This window comes from Sorex araneus, chromosome 2 (assembly GCF_027595985.1).
Source record: "Sorex araneus isolate mSorAra2 chromosome 2, mSorAra2.pri, whole genome shotgun sequence".
Classification (NCBI taxonomy): domain Eukaryota; kingdom Metazoa; phylum Chordata; class Mammalia; order Eulipotyphla; family Soricidae; genus Sorex; species Sorex araneus.
The window spans coordinates 239,161,890-239,183,423 of record NC_073303.1 but is presented as its reverse complement, the minus strand read 5'-3'; the positions used below and the strand labels follow the sequence as shown (position 1 = coordinate 239,183,423).

Here is a 21,534-nt window from a genome sequence, read left to right as displayed (position 1 = left end):
GGGAAAGAAACCTTGATGTTGCAATAGCATGTGGGGTACAACTCTGTGCCTCAGTTTCCCCCCATACCCCAAAGCTCAGGGTAAATCTATTTCTTTTTTAAATCATGTTGGAACTACAACTGATGATGCTCAGGAATGGCTTTGAAGTTCTGTTCCCAGCAAATTAGTCCTGGTGATTATCAGGGGATCCTTTGGGATGCTGGGATCGAAACCTGGGTCAGCCACTTGGAAGGCCAGTGCCCTGCCTGCTGTGCTATTGTGATAGCCCCCGGAAAGTGTAATCTCGGCTGCTGTGAAGTGATTTATGACTTGTGGAGCCTCAGGAGCGAATCTAGTGGGGAATTATAGTAGAGTGACGTTATGTTTTTTGTGTTTATATTTCTTTGGAGCCCACACCTGGTGCTGCTCCAGGCAGATTCCTGGCTCTGCTCTCAGGGCTGAATCCTGCGTGCGTTGGGGGACCCTGTGATATGACCCAGGTCCCACCTGGGTCAATTGCTGCATGGACAGCACCTTCGTCTTTACTATGGCTCAGCACTAAAATTCTATTTTGTTTTAGCTGCTGCATGATTTCCATGACTGTTTCAGGTAGAGTTTGCAAGCATCAGGTATTTCAGAGAATTTTTTTTTTATCTGGACACAGGTTGGTTCTCAGGGTTTCCTTCTGGTTCTGGAGTCAGGGATCACTCCATCAGTGCTTGGGGATTGTTCAGGGTGTTGAGAATCATCTTGGATTGGCTGCATGCAACCTGGGCCCCCTGCTTTCTGTATTACTGCTCTGGTGACACTGATGGAGGCAAAGCTAGCACTGACCACAGTGAAGATGCCTGTGGATCAGCCGACTAAAAGCATCCCTGAGAGGCCAGTACGATGTTCTGTCTCAGGACCCGGAGAAAGAGAAACGCTGGCACCGGAGGCAGACAGACGGGTGGCATGAGTTGGTGTTGATTCAACACCCAGAGTGGAATCTCTTCACAGATCTGGGCTTCAAAGAAGATCATTTTTCGGGGCTGGAGCGATAGCACAGCGGGTAGGGCGTTTGCCTTGCACGCGGCCAACCCGGGTTCGATTCCCAGCATCCCATATGGTCCCCTGAGCACCGCCAGGGAGTGATTCCTGAGTGCAGATCCAGGAGTAACCCCTGTGCACCGCCAGGTGTGACCCAAAAAGCAAAAAAAAAAAAAAAAAAAACAAAGAAGATCATTTTTCTTCAATCACACTCATAGGTACATCATGTCAAATAAGCTTTGCTCACTATGATAAATATTGGTGGCTGGTCAGTTGGACAATAATCCTCCTAGCTGCTTAGACCTGTGCATCTGCTTACCCTATTGTGTGAACATTTAGACATGTTAGTGACTCTACAATAAATGTGCATTCATAATGAATGTCAGTTTTTTCATTTCCCAGGGGAAGCATTTTGGTTCATTCACCCGACCCTATCTATGTGAGAAAAGAATCTCCCTCTCTCCGTAGCCAGACCATTGTGCTCTGTTGTTGAACGAAGTGAAGGTTCCATGTATGAGAAATGGAGTGGGTCGCTGTGACATGGGGACCACTTGCTCTTTTGACAATTGTGGTAGGAGTTTCCACATTGAAAGACAGAACAGTGGAGAGCATTCTAGCCTGACACACAGCCGCCAGGTTCTGTGTGAGTTTCCACCAAAGAACTTGCTGCGTGTCCCGTATTCCATGGAGCCCTCGGAACTGATAAACCCTTTACAGTTTTTCCTGGATGTTGACTAACTCAGATGGGTTGCAGTGAAATAATGGCCACATTGAGTTCCATATATGTTTGTGGGGCTGGGAGGCCTGTGTAAACCTGAGCTCAGATCCTCTGATTAGGGTGAGCAGACTGACCCAAGTCATTGAGTACTGGGGTATCTTACCTTTTTTTGAGGGGGGGGGGTACACACCTACTGTTTTCAGGTCTAACTCTTGCTTTGATGCTCAGTGATCCATTGTGGGATGGGGTTCTTTTTGGGATGCCAGAGATTACACTGGGTCAGTCATGCATAGGGTAGGTTCTCTAACCACTGAACTCCCATCCATGCTCCATGAGATTTCTGAAAACTGAATACTTTGAAGGGTTTTTTTTTTTCAGGGGTTGTGGGGGACCCACACCAGACGATGCTCAGGGATCACTCATGATAGTGGTCGGGGAAGCCTATGTGTGCCGGGGATCTAGCTTAGAATGGACACCTGCCTGGCCAGTGCTCCACCACTGGCCTTTCTACCTGATCCCTGCTCTTTTCCGATTCCTCTTGTGCCTACTGAGGGGTAATCCTCACTAGGATTACTAAAGGATCCTATCTTGCACTTTCGTCTGATGCTGCTGTTTCTCTTTCTTGTGGGGAGTCCAGACTCTGCTGGATTTGGGTTCCTGGAGGTGAGAACTTCCAGCCCTTTCTCATCTGTTAAAGCCAGAGGAACTCAGTGTAACAGTTTTCTTTTAGGTTACACCCAGCAGTGCTCAGGTATTATTCCTGGCTTTTTACCCAGAAATTTAGGGGGGTTGGTGTATTGAAACAGTCAGTTGCATGCAAGGCAAGTGCCCCATCAGCTAAAAATGTGGGTGACTCTTCCCCTTGTCAATAGTTCCTTGTTTTTATTCAAGAATATCATTAGCCACTGGTGGAGTAGTAGTACAGTGGGGAAATCACTTGCCTTTCCCATGGCTGACTGGAGGTGGATCCCTGGTATCGCTTATGATCTCTGAGCACTGCCAGGAGTGATTTCTTGAGTGCAGAGCTAGGAGGAATCCCAGAGCATTGCTGAGTGAGGTCCCAAAACCAAAATAAGAGAATATCACTCTCCCTATGCTCAAACTGAATGAGGACAACTCATCACAGCAGAGTTGACGTGTTATAAATGAAAACCATTTTCAGGTGCCTCTAGGGGAAAGTTAAAGAAATACACTTAGGTGCCATGGTGTAATATTTTCAAATCAAGTAATAATTATTTGAGCGAAATAAGGAGAAATCATTAGGCATGAGAAGTGAGTGTTACAAAATCTCAGGTGTCTGTGTAAGAGTCCAACCTCTCTTGATCCAAAGCTTGGAAAGTAACTTTGGGAAATACCCTGAACTGGATGGTTAACAAAATGTTCCTGTGGGCCCAGAGCAAGCAGGTCACTTATCTTGCACATGGCTGACCTGGGTTTAAAGCCTGGCATCCCACAGGATCCACGGATCTCGGCCAAGAGTGATCCCTGAGTGCATAGCCAGGAGTCATCCCTGAGCATTTCTGGGTGTGACCCCCAAATTTTTGCATGAGAGCAGATGCTTAATAAAGTGAATGTGGGCTGGAACAGCAGGAAAGGCTCTTGGCTTGCACAAGCCTGGCCTGGGTTCAATCCTCGGCATCCTATTACGGTCCACAGAGCCCTGCCAGCAGTCAGCTCTGAGTGCAGGGGCAGAAGTCAGCCCTGAGCAAAGCCAGTTTTGCCCCCAGATATAAATATATATATATATATATATATATATATATATATATATATATATTTCTTTTATGTCGTATCCGGCGATTCATAGGGATTACTTCTGGTTCTGTACTCAGGAATTACCCCTGGTGGTGCCCAGGGGACCATATGGGATGCTGGGAATCGAACTCACGTCGGCCGCGAGCAAGGCTAATGCCCTACGCACTGTGCTATGACTCTGCCGGAGTCCAGCTCCGGCATGAAGACCACCGACTCAGAGATGATGCATTGACCAGCAGCTATCGAGGCTGAAGGCCCCGTTTATTCTCAAGCAAGCAGTTTTATATTATTTACATACCTTGGCCCAGGCACGTAGCCAAGTCAAAAGATGTTCTCATGAGTTAGACATATTTTGTGTTTGTCTCAAGATGTTCTCATTAAAAATACCAAGTCAAATTATTCCCAAGGTTACTTAGAGCACGAGAAGTATGTACGTGCAGGATGTGTCCTGCTTATCTTGCTGGTAGGTTTTACCTTCAAGGCCCCTCTTTCAAGAGGCCCTCTGCACAGGACTCTCCCAAGCCCCCAGTGCAGGTCATACAAAGTTCATTGTCCCACGCTGGTCTCTAGTCTCTAGTCTATGTGCTCCAAACAATCCCACTACATGACTCAAACCCAGATATTTTTAATTAAAAAAAAAAAACGAACAAAGTAAACTATTGAGTTTGTACAAAAGTCATTCCAAGTGAATGAACCTTCCTGAACATCCAGAATCAACTTATAATGAAGATCAGGTGGGAGGAGAGCAATTTCCTGCCTCTGTGTCTTGTCATCACAGGCCATTCTGCTCTCCGGGATAAGGGGCCTTTCAGGCACTCAAAGTGCCAAGATTTCTTTTCAGAGCCCTTTTTAAACCTTTGTTCCTGAGGGTGTAGATGAAGGGTTCAGCATGGGGGTGACCACCATGTAAATCACTGAGGCCATGTCGCTGGAACAGGAGCTGCGGGAGGCGGCAGAACTCAGGTACATGCCAATGCCCATGCAGTAGAAGAGGGGGACCGAGGAGAGGTGCGAGACGCAGGTGGAAAATGCCTTAGACTTGCCCCGAGCGTAGCCATGCTGCTGATGGAGGAAATGATCTTTGTGTGGGAGTAAAGGATGCCTGTGAGGGGTTTGCCTTCCAGCACCCAGATGGCGGCGTATAGCACGATGCCATTCAGCAGAGTGTCGGAACAAGCCTGTCAAGCCACTTGATTAATTTCACAGAAAAAATGGGGGATTTCCAGGACCATGCAGAAGGACAGTTACAGCACCATGAAACTTTGCGGTATGGAGTTCGGGGTGCTTGTGACCCAGTATCCTACAGATCTGGGGTTCATGATGACCGTGTAGTGCAGGTGTGGTAGATGGCCACAAAGTGGTCATAGGCCATCACGGTCAGCAAGAAGTTGTCCAGTATGGCAGAGATGATGAGAAAATGCATAGGTGGATGCTGTCCTTGTAGGAGATGGCTTGGCTTTTTGCCTGGATGTTCTGTAGCATCCTGGGGACGGTGGTGGAGATGAAGCAGATGTCCACCAAGGACAGGTTGGAGAAAAGGAAGTACGTGGGTGTGTGGAAGTGGGGGTCCAGACTGATGGCCAGGATGATGAGCAGGTTCCATTTGACAGTGACCAAGTCATTTGACAGGAACAGCTGAACATGTGGGGCTGCAATTCTGGCTCCCTTGATAATCCCAGAAGGAAGAATTGTGAAATTCTGGTATAATTCTGTTTCCATATGTAGGAAACTACCAGGAAGGGGGGAAATTGAAAACATAACGGCTAGTTTTCTCCAAACAGAACATGACTAACGTAAGTTGAAATTCTACAGTTGCTATTTTTTAGAAAAAAACATTGGCACTCTGGCATGGAAATTGTAAGAATCCCCTAGGTCTTATATGAATAGGAATTTGTCTTATTCAAAGTCTACCACCTCCAAATGTATGTATTGTACGAATATATTTTACTTTAATTTTCAGTGGGATGGGAGCAATTTTTAGGGAGGGCCATACCTGGTGGTGCTCAGGACTTACTCTTGACTCTGCACTTAGGCATCAATCCTGGTGGTGCTCAGGGACCCTATGGGATGCTGAGGATAAAACCTGCGTCAGCCACATGCAAGGCCAATGTCATACTGTACCATTGTTCTGGCTCCTGAAAGAAATTTTGTGTTTTTTTTTTCTTTTTGGATCACATATGGCAATGCAGAGGGGTTACTCCTGGCTCTGCACTCAGAAATAACTCCTGGTGGTGCTCAGGGGACCATAGGGAATGCTGAAATCGAAACCAGGTCGGTCCCGTGCAAGGCAATGCAATACCCACATTGCTATCACTCCAGTCCCGAAATTCATTACTTTTTAACTGAACTGTTTTTGTTTTTGTTTTGGGGCCACTCAGGCAGTGCTCTGGGCTTACTCTCTCCTCTGTGCTCATGAATCACTCCTGACAGTGCTTGGAAGACCATATGGGACTTTAGGGATCAAACCTCACTCAGCTGCTGGCAAGAAAACTCCAGCCACTATACTATCACTCAGGCTCGTAAAATACTTTTTTTTTTTTTTTTTTGCTTTTTGGGTCACACCTGGCAATGCACAGAGGTTACTCCTGGCTCTGCACTCAGGAATTACCCCTGGCGGTGCTCGGGGACCATATGGGATGCTGGGATTCGAACCTGGGTTGGCCGCATGCAAGGCAAACGCCCTACCCGCTGTGCTATCGCTCCAGCCCCTACTTTTTTATTTAGGAACACTGTTATCTATTCAGTCAATGATTAAGCTGAATGAAGCAGACATGAACTCCACATTACTTAAAAAAAATTTAATTGAATATTCATGAGCATGAAAATTACAATTTGTTCATTATTGGGTTTCAGTCATACAGTGATCCAACACCCATCCCTCCACCAGTGTACATTGCCCACCACAAATGTCCCGTTTCCAACCCACCATCCCCCAGTACCTCACCCCCACCCCCAGCCTCCCTCCATGACAGGCTCTTTCCTTTTTGCTCTTTGTCTCCTTTTCCTTTTCTGCATTATGGTTTGCAATACATGTACTAATAGGTCATCATGTTTGCTCAGGGCATTCAGTGTTGAAACAAAATTCTTTATTTTTTTTTTGGGTCATACCCAGCAATGCTCACCAACTTGGGGTGTTCTGAGCTGTATCTTGCTATATTCATGCCTCCTCTTCCTTGTAGAGGAGCATTGGGGCACCCTCAGAACGTGAGGTGATGGTGTATAGGGTTGACTATAACAGGAATCCTTTCCAAAGGGCTTAGTCACTAAGCCTCGACCCTGTGCCCGCCCAGGAGGGGAAAGGTATTTCTCTCTCTCGCCTCTTTCTCTCCGGGGATGAAGGGCGCGGTGGCCGCCATATTAAGACGAACACAGATTGGGTTTTCAAGCCTGCAATTATCTAATATCTGGAAGAAATCTCCCTGGACTTCTTGTTAAAGTACAGAAATTCAAAACCGCGCGGCCGCAATAGCCTTATTTGTCTTCACAGTAGGTCTGAATCTAGTGGGGTACTCCTAACAACAATAGTGAGGTTTGTGTTGAAATATTGAATGTAACCAAAGTAAACAGAATGTAAAATGAAACTTATCAGTTACAAGGTAGGGGGTGGGGGGCAGGATGGGAGGTGTACTGTGTGGGTTTTTTTTTTTTTTTTTTTGGTGGTGGTATATGGGCACGGTGAAGGATGGTTGTTTCAGCATTATATAACTGAGACCTAAGCCTGAAAGCATTGTAATCTTCCACACGGTGATTTAATAAAATAAAATTTAAAAAAAAAAAAACAAAGGGCTTAGTCAAACAGAGCAAAGTGGGTTCAGAACTCTTCTTGTTCAAAGCGAAGAGAACAACAAAAGAATCTTACCCCGGTTGTGGCTGACCAGGTTCAATCCCAGGTACACAATGCTCCCCAGAACCCTGTGACCCACACGAATATCCCCCCCCAAAAAAAATCCTCGGTGCCAGAGCTAAAGTACAGTAGTTAGGGCATTTGCCCTGCATGCAGCTGACCCACGTTCAACCCATGCCATCGCATAGGGTCCCCCAAGCACCGCCAGGAGTACTTCCTGAGTGCAGAGCCTGGAGTAACCCTTGAGCATCACTGGATGTGACCAAAAAGAAAAAACATCCTAGGTAGAAGTGACATATTTAGAATTTCTTGTGTTCCCCTGTTCATTCTCAGGCAGCTGGCTCTGGAGCACTGCTCACTGGGTGTCCCTCCATGCTGAGTTTGAGTGGGGTGAGCCCCAGGCAGCATGGACACCTGGACACAGTTCACCAGTTTATTCTTTGATGTGAGGCCCAGCAGGGCTCGGGCAGGGCCGGAAGTTGCTGGACTCTCTCATCCCTTCCAGCCCTTGGCTGGTATAAGCGAGTCGAATCCACCAGAGGTAGCTTCCTCTGGCACACGGATACCTCAGGAATGAAGGCAGCACCACTGGGATCCGGGGTAACTCCTGAACCCCCACTCCACCCCACCCGGTGCACACCTCCTGATCTGGCCAGTTGATTCAGGGAAGTGGGGGTCGGAGATCACTAAGAAAATGATGGCTGGAAGAACCAGTTAGGATGGCAGATGCATGCCAAAAGTAGATAATGGACCAAACACGATGACTTCTCAGTGTCTGTGTTGCAAGCTATAATGCCCAAAAGTAGAGAGAGAGAGTATGGTGAATATTGTCTGCCTTAGAGGCAGGGGTAGGGTGGGAAAGGGGGATATACCTGGGATATTGGTGGTGGGGAATGTGCACTGGTGGAGGGATGGGTGTTTTATCATTGTGAGATTATAACCCAAACATGAAAGCTTGTAACTATCTAACGGCGATTCAATACAATTTTAAAAAAATAAAATAATAATAATTTAAAAAATAAAGTCCTGCCAGGAGTGATCCTGGACTACAGAGCCTGGTGGAAGCTCTGAGCATTTCTGGGTGTGACCCAAGACAAAGACAAAAAAAAAAAAAAGAGAGAGAAAATATCCATTAAGGGTTTGGAGCAATAGTACAGCAGGTAGAGAATTTGCCTTGCACACAGCTGAGCCAGGTTCAATCTCTGGCATCCCATAGATTCCCCAAGCACCACTAGGAGAAACTCCTGAGTGCAGAGCGAGCAGTAACCACTGAGCTTCCCTTGGTGTGACCCAAGCAAAAAAGCAAAAAAATATTTCTCCCTTACCCTTTTCTGCACTCCATAGCCTCCACCCTCACCAGTCCCGATTACTTTTTCCCGGTCACCTGTTCTAATTCCTAGGCCATCCTCGTGCTTCCCAATCTGGAATCTGTCAAGTTTAGAGCCTCTGCCCAGGAGCTGGCAGCCCAGTGTGTCAAGGAGCCAACTGGGCAGAGCCCTGGGAGCCAAGAGCAGGTTCAGGCTTGGGGCCTTCTTCAGAGCACTGTTATCTCCCGCCCCCAGTCGCCCATTCTGTACCTCTGATTGGATGACAGTGAGGGCGGTGAGAGCAAAAGGGCCAATCAGATGGACCTAGATGACCTGTGCTCCACCCTCTGCTCCCACTGGCTCACATTCTTCCAAGTCCTTTCTGACCTCAGGTAGTAGAAGGCTCGGGAAAATATCTAAACAGGCTCTCCTAGATACTGATGAGATCCTACAGCATGCCAAGGCGGCCTTTCAAGTCCTGAGCAAAAAGCTAGGAATAACAACTGAGCACTGCTGGGTGTAACCTAAAACAAAACAATTTAATCCACAATTTAATCCCTGGTATCCCATAAAGCCCCCCCATCCAACTCTGAGTGATCCCTGAGTTAGCCCTGAAAACAGTGAGTGTGAAAACCCCCCCTCCAAAGAAAAAAAGAAACCCCAGCACTCAATGACTGTGTGGGCCCTGTGCCCCCATGAAGAAGCTCTAAGGTAGCACAGTGCCTGGCATGCTTGTGGCCCAGAATATAATATGGGCACCACCACCTGGTTGCTGGACTCTCTCTTCCCTTCCAGCCCTTGGCGGGTATAAGCGAGTTGAATCCACCAGAGGTGGCTTCCTCTGGCACACGGATCACTCAGGAATGAAGGCAGCACTACTGGGATCCGGGGTAACCCCTGAACCCCAACTCCACCCCACCCGGTACACACCTCCTGATCTGGCCAGGTGATTCAGGGGAGGGGGTTCAGAGGCAGGGGTGCTGCAGCGTCCAGAGTGGAGCTGAGGCAGTTGGGGGCACACAGCTCTGCCAGGGGACCCAGTTCCTTCTGGGGTTCGACTTTGTTCCTTCACTCGGGTAGCGCCCCATCTGTCCAGCTCCCCCAAATGTCAGGAAAAGCCAACAAGCAGTCTCTGTCGAACAAGAGGGAATCTAGTGGTCAACAAGGAGGTCCGGAAGCAGCAGAGTTTTGGGGGGACAGGGCAGGAGGCAGGTTAAGGGGGGCCTGTACCATCTGCGAGCTGAAAGTCCTTTGTATGGGATACAGAGATGCTAAATTTTTAGCTAAACTTCCACTGTGCCCCACAAGAGAGGAGGTGAGAGGTTTGGGGTCCCCCTGGGGCTGAAGAAGGAAGGAGATTCCTACCAAAAGAGAGGGGCTCCAGCCGGGAGGCAACTTCTGGTCGGGCTGTCCTGTCTGAAGCCCGCGGCTGCCTTGTGGAGCAGCTGCAGGATGCGTCCCTGGCGGCGCTGAATTCCAGCAGGGTCTCGGCCTGGCCCTACCGGAAGTGCGGGGTTGCGGGCAGAGCAGTTCAGGGTACAGTTCTTGGACGCGAGGATCCCACTGCGCCCTCCTGCCGCCCGCTCTGCGGACCTGGCACTCGTCCTGGGGGTCCAGAAGCCCGGCCGCCGCCATCTGGTTGAGGCCCAGGCCCTGGCGTAAGGCCCCCTGGAAGCGAAGCGTGAGGACCTGGCACCCCGCACCGCATCCAGCCTGGTGGCCGAGTTCTGGCACTGGCAAGAGAAGGTCTGCCTGGAGCCGGCGGCCGGCGCTCAGTAGGGACAGGAAGGTCGGCTTTATGTGGCTAACCGGAGCATCTTCCACGTCCACGCAGGAGAACTGCTGGTGCCCAGGCAGGAGTCAGGGGCCAGTGGGCCGCCAGGGTAAGGTCGGCCAGCCCTGGCTCTTCCTTCTGTTTGCAATTTGTGTTTGTTTTTGCACACCTGGCGGTGCTCAGGGATCACTCCTGGCTGGGCTCAGGGGACACTATGGGGTGCCTGGGATCGAACCCCGATCGACGAGTACAAGGCCAGCGCATCCCTGCTGGACATTGCTGCTGCCAAACTGAGACTCTTTCTCTCTAGAGACGCCTGTGCTCTCTCCACAGCGCATACTACTCTCTAAACCTTTCTAAAGAAGTTTCTATAAAAACTATTTTGTTGGGCCCCCTCCGTGGTACATTGGGGAGGGCACACAGCCTTGAACACAGCCGACCTGGGTCTGATTCCCGGCATCCCATAGGGTCCCCTTCAGCACAGTCAGGAGGAACTCCCGGATGAGGAGCCAGGAATCAGCCCCAGAGCACCGTGGGTGTAGCCCAAAAAGGAAAGAAAAAGAAAATGATCTTGCTTCACACACACACACACACACACACACACACACACACTCAAAAAAATCCAGCTGAGCCTTTCTCGACTCTGAATTTCTGCAGAGTCTGTTCCTGCCACTGGCACAATTGTCTCTGTTTGAGTCACTGACCTTAGTCATTGCTTAGATCTCAGTCCTCGGTCAGGCTACACCTTGTCCCTGAAATCCCTAAGCCAAAACTCCCACCATGCCTGTGGGTCCCCTGCCCTCTCCCGGGAGCCAGCCTCTCTCATCCCGGCCCACCTGCGTCCCAACACCATGACTGACCTTCTCCCCTCGTAGGAAGGAGCTGGACTAGCTTCCTGGCTTCAGCCTGGACCATGAGGCCAGTTTCATTTGAGGGACACAGGGGTCAATGAGCACAGGCTCTGGGTGCCTCCCACCAGCATCTTTTTTTTTTTGGGGGGGGGGTCAAACTCGGTTTGGAGAATTTCAACTTACATTAGTCATGTTTTGTTTGGAGAAAACTAGTCATCTGTTTTTAATTTTCCCATTTCCTGGTAGTTACCTACACATGGAAAAAGAGAATTATACCAGAATTTCACAATTCTTCTTTCTGGGATTATCAAGGGAGCCAGAATTTCAGCCCAGGGGCGAGAGAATAAACATAATGCTTTCCTCTGAGAAATGAAAACACTGACATTCATTGTCAATCGACTTTTATTGTAAATTCATTAATGTCTCTAAACTTTGACACAATAGCGGATGCACAGGTCTAAGCAGCTGTGCATTTGGCAATGCACAGGGGTCACTCCTGGTTCTGTACTCAGGAATTACCCCTGGTGGTGCCCAGGGGACCGTATGGGATACTGGGAATTGAACTCAGGTTTGCCCCGAGCAAGGCAAATGCCCTACCGGATGTGCTATGACTTCAGTCCCAGATATTTTTAATTTAAAAAAAACCAAACAAAACAAATATTGAGTTTGTACAGAAGTCATTCCAATTCCAAGTAAATGAACCTTCCCAGAGATTTAGACTTAAGTTATAATGAAGATCAGGTGGCAGGAGAGCAATTTCCTGCCTCTGTGTCTTGTCATCACGGTCCTTTCCGAGCTCTGCCGTAAGGGCCCTTTCAGGGACTTGCCTCACCAAGGATTCTTTTCTGAGCCCTTTTTAAGTCTTTGTTCCTGAGGGTGTAGATGAAGGGGTTCAGCATGGGGGTGACCACCGTGTAATCCTGGAGCAGGAGCAGCGGGAGGCAGTAGAACTCAAATACATGCCAATACCTATGCAGTAGAAGAGGGGGACCCAAGTCATCGGGAGACAGGTGAAAAATGCCTTCAACTGGTTGGAGGTCATGTGGGGGAAGGGTGATGTGGGCCGAATACAGACTAGAGACTGAACACAATGGCCACTCAACACCTTTATTGCAAACCACAACACCTAATCAGAGAGAGAGAACAAAAGGGAATTCCCTGCCATAGTGGCAGGGTGGGGTGGGGGGAGACGGGACTGGGGAGGGGGGGAGGGATGTTGGGCTTACTGGTGGTGGAGAATGGGCACTGGTGAAGGGATGGGTTATCGAACTTTGTATGGGGGAAACATGAGCACAAAGATGTATGGATCTGTAACTGTACCCTCACGATGACTCTCTAATTAAAAATAAACTAATTAAAAAAAAGAAAAGAAAAGAAAAATGCCTTCAACTTGCCCCAAGTGTAGCCATGCCGCTGAGGGAGGAAATGATCTTTGTGTGGGAGTAAAGGATGCCCTTAGAGGTCCGCCGTCCAGCACCCACACAGCAGCGGACAGCACGATGCCATTCAGCAGAGTGTCGGAACAAGCCTGTCAAGCCACTTGATTAACTTCACAGAAAAACTGGGGGATTTCCAGGACGATGCAGAAGGACAGTCGCAGCACCATGAAACCTTGCAGTATGGAGTTCGGGGCGCTCATGTCCCAGTATCCTACAGATCTGGGGTTCATAATGACCATGTAGTGCAGAGTGTGGTAGATGGCCACAAAGTGGTCATAGGCCGGAAGCCCCCTCCCCGCCCCCTGCCCGCCGCGGCTCGGGGCTTCTCCTGGAGCCCCTGCCTGGCACCTTTCCGCCGCCGCCGTCGGATCCTGACCAATCTCCATCCTGCAGGTAAACAGGCAATCCCTTGGAGAGCCTGCCTCAGCGCGGAGAAGCCCCCTCCCCGCCCCCTGCCCGCCGCGGCTCGGGGCTTCTCCTGAAGCCCCTGCCTGGCACCTTTCCGCCGCCGCCGTAGGATCCTGACCAATCTCCATCCTGCAGGTAAACAGGCAAACCCTTGGAGAGCCTGCCTCAGCGCGGAGAAGCCCCCTCCCCGCCCCCTGCCCGCCGCGGCTCGGGGCTTCTCCTGAAGCCCCTGCCTGGCACCTTTCCGCCGCTGCCGTCGGATCCTGACCAATCTCCATCATGCAGGTACGAGGACCATCCCTCGGCCACGCCCTCCCTTTCCCCCACTTCCCGCTGCCGTCTGCGTCTCCCGAGTTTCTGATGTCACTCCCTGCTCGCCCGGCGCACCCCGTCTCCCGAACCGGCTGGTAACTGCGCACGTCCCCCCCCATCAACAGGAAGACACTGGGGGCGTGGCCTGTGTCTTAGTGGGCGTGGTCTAAAGTGGGCGTGGCCTCCTCTCAGAGGGCCAACGCTAACGCAGCCGCAGTTATTCTTTGCTACCTCAGCTCAATCCGTACTGTGTATTCCTTTGAAAACTCACTTTTGCGATCTCAAACATTTACGCAAAATAGCCATTAGCTTAGGCTGACAGTATAAAAGCTATCAGTGAATAAGGGAAGTTTAGCACAATCGGAGCCCCTTCTTCCCACAAAAAGGAAGAGGAATAAATAACTACAAGGTTCCAACTCTGCACTTCCGTGACAATATGAAGAAACAGCGAAAATCCCCTCCACGAAGAGAGGGAGAAGAAAAGATACTAGAAACCTCAAAAGAGTCTCCCAACATCTACGACCTCTCAGATAAACAATTCAGAGAGGAAATATGGAGGAGAGTCGACCTACTCCAAGCAACTATGGAACAGACATCCAATAAATTAAGGGAGGAGATGAATGAAGCGCTGGAACGGTCTACCAAGAAAATACAGGAAGAAATGAGAGCAGAAATTTCAAACCTTCGAACGGAAGTCTCACAAATAAAGCAATCGGTAGATGAAATAAAAATCTCACTAGATGCCCTCAACAGCAGAATGACTACAGCCGAAGACAGAATCAGCGAGCTTGAGGATGAGCTGCAGAAAGCTTACAGACAGCAACAAATAATGGCCAAAGACCTCAAAATGGCTATAGAGCGAATCAGAGCCCTGGGGGATGACTTCAAGAGGAACAACATAAGAATCATTGGAGTACCAGAACCACAGGGAAGTAACCCCAATGAAAAAAACATAGTCAAAGACATCATCACTAAGAAATTCCCAGAGCTGGAGAAGGCAGGCGTCCAGATACAAGAAGTCCGAAGAGTGCCAGCAAAAAGAGACCCAAATAAAAAGACTCCAAGGCATATCATAGTCAAAATGGCGGATGCTGTAGATAGAGACACAATTCTACAAGTAGCAAGGTCAAAGAGGGAAATCACATACAAAGGAGCACCCCTCAGATTTACGGCCGATCTGTCAGAAGAAACCCTCCGAGCCCGAAGACAATGGTGGGACATAGTGAAAAAACTCAACGAAATGAATGCCTCACCAAGAATACTTTATCCAGCTAAACTCTCACTCAAACTCGAAGGAACCATACACTATTTCTCGGATAAACAACAGCTCAGGAACTTCATAGACTCAAAACCAATCTTGAAAGAAGGTCTAAAGGGGCTACTGTAAGACAAGGAGGAGCCCCATAAGAACAACAAATCCCACAGAAAGATGACACAAAACCACATCACAGTAATCTCTCTCAATGTCAATGGCCTAAATGCACCTATCAAGAGACACAGAGTGGCTAAATGGATCCGGAAATTAAACCCAACATTCTGTTGCCTGTAAGAAACACACCTGAACAAACAGAGTAAACATAGACTCAAAGTCAAAGGATGGAAAACAATCCTCCAAGCAAACAACCCCCTTAAAAAAGCTGGAGTGGCCATCCTGGTATCCGACAACATAGATTTCAGGATGAAAAAGATCAAAAGGGACAGCAAAGGTCATTTTCTGTTTATCAAGGGATATGTACAACAGGAAGAAATCACACTCTTAAACGTATATGCTCCTAACAAACGACCGGCTAAATATTTAAAACGACTCCTAACAGACTTCAAAGAGGACATCACTAACAGCACAATTGTAGTCGGAGACTTCAATACGGCCTTATCACCTCTAGATAGATCCACAAGAACAAAACTCAACAAGGAAACACTGACTCTGAATGAAGAAATTGAAGAGAGAGGCCTAATAGACCTATACAGGGCTTTACACCCCAAAAAGAAAGAATACACATTCTTTTCCAGTGCACATGGAACATTTTCAAAAATAGACCATGTACTGGGCCCCAGAACATACCTCAATAGAATCGGAAAAATAGAAATTGTATCAACCATCTTTTCAGACCACGATGCGCTGAAGATAGAAGCTAACCACCCACAAATACGGAAAATCAAATCAAACACCTGGAAATTAAACAATTCCATGTTGAACAATGAGTGGGTCAAGAAGGAAATCAAGGAAGAAATCAAAAGATACTTAGAAACAAATGAGAATGAAGACACGAGCTACCAAAACCTATGGGACGCAGCTAAAGCCGTGTTAAGGGGAAAATTTATAGCTCTCCAAGCATTCCTCAGGAAGGAAGAAAGGACCCACATAGATAGCTTGACTTCACGACTCAAGACCCTAGAAAAGGACCAGAGAAAGGACCCCAAACCAGACCGAAGGAAAGAAATAATAAAAATTAGAGCAGAAATTAATGACATCGAAACCAAAAAAACAATCCGAAAGATCAATGAAACAAAGAGTTGGTTCTTTGAGAAAATAAATAAGATTGATAAACCGCTAGCAAGTCTCACAAAGAAAGAAAGAGAGAAAACTCTAATAAATCGAATCAGAAATGAAAAGGGGGACATCATAACAGAAACCAGTGAGATTCAAAAGATCATTAGAGACTACTTTGAAAGTCTTTACGCCACAAAAAAGGAGAACCTAAAAGAAATGGATGGATTCCTTGATTCCTACAATCTCCCAACACTGAAGAAAGAAGACCTGGAATACCTGAATAGACCCATCAATGTTAAGGAAATTGAAACGGTAATCAAAAACCTCCCCAAAAACAAAAGCCCAGGCCCAGATGGTTTCACTGGCGAATTCTTCCAAACATTTAAAGAAGACCTATTGCCTGTTTTCCTCAAACTTTTCCAGGAAATTGAAAAAACAGGAACTCTCCCAAACAGTTTCTATGAAGCACATATCTCCCTAATACCAAAAGCAAACAAAGACACCACTAAGAAAGAAAATTACAGACCAATTTCCCTGATGAACACCGATGCGAAGATCCTCAACAAAATACTAGCAAATAGGATCCAACAACTCATCAAAAAGATCATACATCATCAGAAAGAGAGAGACAGACATAGAAAGATTGCACTCATCTATGGTATATAGAATAACAGAGTGGGAGACTAACACCCAAGAACTGTAGAAATAAGTACCAGGAGGTTGACTCCATGGCTTCGAGGCTGGCCTCACGTTCCGGGGAAAGGTCAACTCAGAGAAGCGATCACCAACTACATTGTAGTCGAAGGCCATGTGGGGGAAGGGAGTTGCGGGCTGAATGAGGGCTAGAGACTGAGCACAGCGGCCACTCAACACCTTTATTGCAAACCACAACAGCTAATTAGAGAGAGAAAACAGAAGGGAATGCCTTGCCACAGTGGCAGGGTGGGGTGGGGGGGAGATGGGATTGGGGAGGGTGGGAGGGACACTGGGTTTACGGGTGGTGGAGAATGGGCACTGGTGAAGGGATGGGTTCCCAAACTTTGTATGAGGGAAGTATAAGCACAAAAGTGTATAAATCTGTAGCTGTACCCTCACGGTGATTCTCTAATTAAAAATAAATAAATTTATAAAAAAAAAAAAAAGAAGATCATACATCACGACCAAGTGGGATTCATCCCAGGGATGCAAGGATGGTTTAACATTCGGAAATCAATCAACATAATCCAGCATATCAACAAAAGTAAAGATAAAAACCATATGATCATATCAATAGATGCAGAGAAAGCATTTGACAAGATCCAACATCCTTTCATGATGAAAACCCTCGCCAAAATGGGGTTTGGAGGAACTTTCCTCAAGATAGTCGAAGCCATCTATCACAAGCCTACGGCAAGCATTATCCTCAACGGGGAAAAACTAAGGGCCTTTCCTCTGAGATCAGGCACAAGACAAGGATGCCCACTCTCACCACTCCTCTTCAATATAGTACTGGAAGTACTTGCGATAGCTATTAGACAAGAAAAAGAGATTAAGGGCATCCAGATAGGAAGGGAAGAAATCAAACTCTCACTATTTGCAGACGACATGATACTATATCTAGAGAAGCCTAAAACCTCTACTAAGAAACTCTTAGAAACAATAGACTTATACAGTAAAGTTGCAGGCTACAAAATCAATACCCAAAAATCCATGGCCTTCATATATGCAAACAATGAGGCAGAGGAAAGGGACATGAAAAAAGCAATCCCATTCACAATCGTGCCCCAGAAAATCAGGTACCTCGGAATCAGCTTAACCAAGGAAGTAAAAGACCTTTACAAAGAAAACTACATAACGCTACTCCATGAAATCAAAGAGGACATGAGGAAATGGAAACATATACCCTGCTCGTGGATAGGGAGAATCAATGTTGTCAAAATGGCAATACTCCCTAAAGCATTATACAGATTCAATGCGATCCCTATAAATATACCCATGACATTCTTCAAAGAAATGGATCAAGCAATCCTAAAATTCATATGGAATAACAAACGTCCAAGGATAGCTAAAACAATTCTTGGGAAAAAGATGATGGGAGGCATCACCATCCCCAACCTCAAACTTTACTACAAAGCAGTAACAATTAAAACAGCATGGTACTGGAACAAAGGCAGAGCCGTAGACCAATGGAACAGGGTGGAATATCCCTACACACAACCCCAAATGTATGACCATCTAATCTTTGATAAGGGAGCAAGAGATGTGAAGTGGAGCAAGGAAAGCCTCTTTAACAAATGGTGCTGGCACAACTGGACAACCACATGCAAAAAAATGGGTTTAGACCTTGACCTGACACCATGCACAAAAGTCAGATCAAAATGGATTAAAGACCTCAACATTAGACCACAAACCATAAGGTACATTGAAGACAAGGTCGGCGAAACCCTCCACGATATCGAAGATAAAGGTATCTTCAAAGGTGACACGGAACTAAGCAATCTAGTAAAAACAGAGATCAACAAATGGGACTACATTAAACTAAAAAGCTTCTGCACCGCAAGAGATACAGTGACCAGAATACAAAGACTATCCACAGAATGGGAAAGGATATTTACACAATACCCATCAGATAAGGGGTTGATATCAATGGTATATAAAGCACTGGTTGAACTCTACAAGAAGAAAACATCCAACCCCATCAAAAAATGGGGCGAAGAAATGAACAGAAACTTTACCAAGGAAGAAATACGAATGGCCAAAAGGCACATGAAAAAGTGCTCTGCATCACTAATCATCAGAGAGATGCAGATCAAAACAACTTTGAGATACCACCTCACACCACAGAGACTAGCACACATCCAAAAGAACAAAAGCAACCGCTGTTGGAGAGGATGTGGGGAGAAAGGGACCCTTCTTCACTGCTGGTGGGAATGCCGACTGGTTCAGCCCTTCTGGAAAACAATTTGGACGACTCTCAAAAAATTAGATATTGAATTCCCATTTGACCCAGCAATACCACTGCTGGGAATATATCCCAGAGAGGCAAAAAAGTACAATCGAAACAACATCTGCACATGTATGTTCATCGCAGCACTGTTTACAATAGCCAGAATCTGGAAAAAACCCGAATGCCCCAGAACGGATGACTGGTTGAGGAAACTTTGGTACATCTATACAATGGAATACTATGCAGCTGTTAGAAAAAAGGAGGTCATGAATTTTGTATTTAAGTGGATCGGCATGAAAAGTTTCATGCTGAGTGAAATGAGTCAGAAAGAGAGAGACAGACATAGAACGATTGCACTCATCTATGGTATATAGAATAACAGAGTGGGAGACTAACACCCAAGAACTGTAGAAATAAGTACCAGGAGGTTGACTCCATGGCTTCGAGGCTGGCCTCACGTTCCGGGGAAAGGTCAACTCAGAGAAGCGATCACCAACTACATTGTAGTCGAAGGCCATGTGGGGGAAGGGAGTTGCGGGCTGAATGAGGGCTAGAGACTGAGCACAGCGGCCACTCAACACCTTTATTGCAAACCACAACAGCTAATTAGAGAGAGAAAACAGAAGGGAATGCCTTGCCACAGTGGCAGGGTGGGGTGGGGGGGAGATGGGATTGGGGAGGGTGGGAGGGACACTGGGTTTACGGGTGGTGGAGAATGGGCACTAGTGAAGGGATGGGTTCCCAAACTTTGTATGAGGGAAGTATAAGCACAAAAGTGTATAAATCTGTAGCTGTACCCTCACGGTGATTCTCTAATTAAAAATAAATAAATTAAAAAAAAAAAGTGGTCATAGGCCATCACGTTTGGCAAGATGTTGTCCAGTATGGCAAAGATGATGAGAAAGTGCATGGGTGGATGCTGCCCTTGTAGGAGATGGCTTGGCTTTTTGCCTGGATGTTCTGTAGCATATGGGGACGGTGCTGGAGATGAAGCAGATGTTCACCAAAGACAGGTTGGAGAAAAAGAAGTACGTGGTCGTGTGGAAGTGGGAGTCCAGACTGATGGCCAGGATGATGAGCAGGTTCCATTTGACAATGACCAGGTACATGGACAGGAGCAGCTGAAGATGTGGGGCTGCAATTCTGCCTCCCTTGATAATCCCAGAAGGAAGAACTGTGAAATTCTTGTATAAATTCTGTTTCCATGTGTCGGTAACTACGAGGAAGGAGCGAAATTGAAAACATACCTGCTAGTTTTTTCCAAACAGAACATGACTAACTTAAGTTGAAATTCTACAGTTGCTATTTTTTAGAAAAAAACATTGGCACTTTGGCATGGAAATTGTAGGAATACCTTAGGTCTTATATAAATAAGAATTTGTCTTATTCAAAGTCTCCCACCTCCAAATGTATGTATTGTACGCTTTAATTTTACTTTAATTTTCAATGGGATGGTAGCAATTTTTAGGGAGGGCCACAGTTGGTGGTACTCAGGACTTACTCTTGACTCTGCACTCAGGGATCAATCCTGGTGGTGCTCAGGGATCCTATGGGATGCTGAGGATGGCCGAGTTCTGGCACTGGCAGGAGAAGTTCTGCCTGGAGCCGGCGGCCGGCACTCAGCAGGGACAGGAAGGTCACCCGCACGGTGCTCACCAGGCGCCTTCTGCGTCCACGCAGGAGAACTGCTGGTGCCCAGGCAGGAGTCAGGGGCCAGCAGGCCGCCAGGGTCAGGTCGGCCAGCCCTGGCTCTTCCTTCTGTTGGCACTTTGTGTTTGTTTTTCCACCCTGGCGGTGCTCAGGGATGACTCCTGGCGGGGCTCAGGGGACACTACGGGTTGCCTGGGATCGAACCCCGATCGACGAGTACAAAGCCAGCGTATCCCTGCTGGACATCGCTGCGGCCCAACAAATAAAAAAAGAAAATTATAAGCTGATAGTGTTGCATACTTCACATTCTCCCCCTGGGATCCTACTACAAGGAAATAATATTGTGGAATGGAGTTTTTTATGTAATAAGCCTTCAAAAAAATTGGCCACTTATGTGAATGATATATCTCAAATAATTATAAAAGGAAGAAAGAGGACTAGACAATTAATAGGGAGTTCCAGTGCCAGATGCAGATCCAGATCAAGACAGAGAAGGAATGATTTCCTGTAGACAGTATTCCATGTATTCTTGTATTAACCCATCTATGAGACTCCTTGAGGGAAGAAGTTTTTATTTTTCAGAGCCTGAGTAGTGTGTAAATGCTGGGGACTTTTCATCGACCATGGGAGAAGAATCCAACGACTGGAGCGCTTTGTCAATCCAATCAGCTATCTTCTTTGATGGATCAAGAGATTCCTTGGGCTGCTCACCTCTGCTATCATAGGGATCATCACAGAGACCCCAAAAATGGCCGTGGCAGACATAGCTCTTGTTAGTACGAGACCACCCCTCAGTATTCAGAGAGACACAGAGTCCAGCGGGATTGCAAAACACACACCGAGACTTTATTATTCCAGCTAGCTGGGGCCGAGCTGTCCTGCCAAAGCAGGAGGCCAGAGTTTGACCCCGAGTGCTTATAGCAGAGGGTTCATAAGGCCATACTGGGCACACAGGCCTCAGGAGTTGGCACAAAGTTAAACAATTCAAAAAGCAGAGATAACTTCAAACAATTCATAATGAACAAAAGCACATAGGCAAAAACTGAAGTAA

General features: G+C 47.1%; 1 pseudogene; it reads right to left on the bottom strand.

Annotated features, from left to right (window-relative positions):
* Positions 1-4,330: 4,330 nt before the first annotated feature.
* LOC101550613 (olfactory receptor 7A17-like) lies at positions 4,331-19,942 on the bottom strand (annotated as a pseudogene).
* Positions 19,943-21,534: the final 1,592 nt, after the last annotated feature.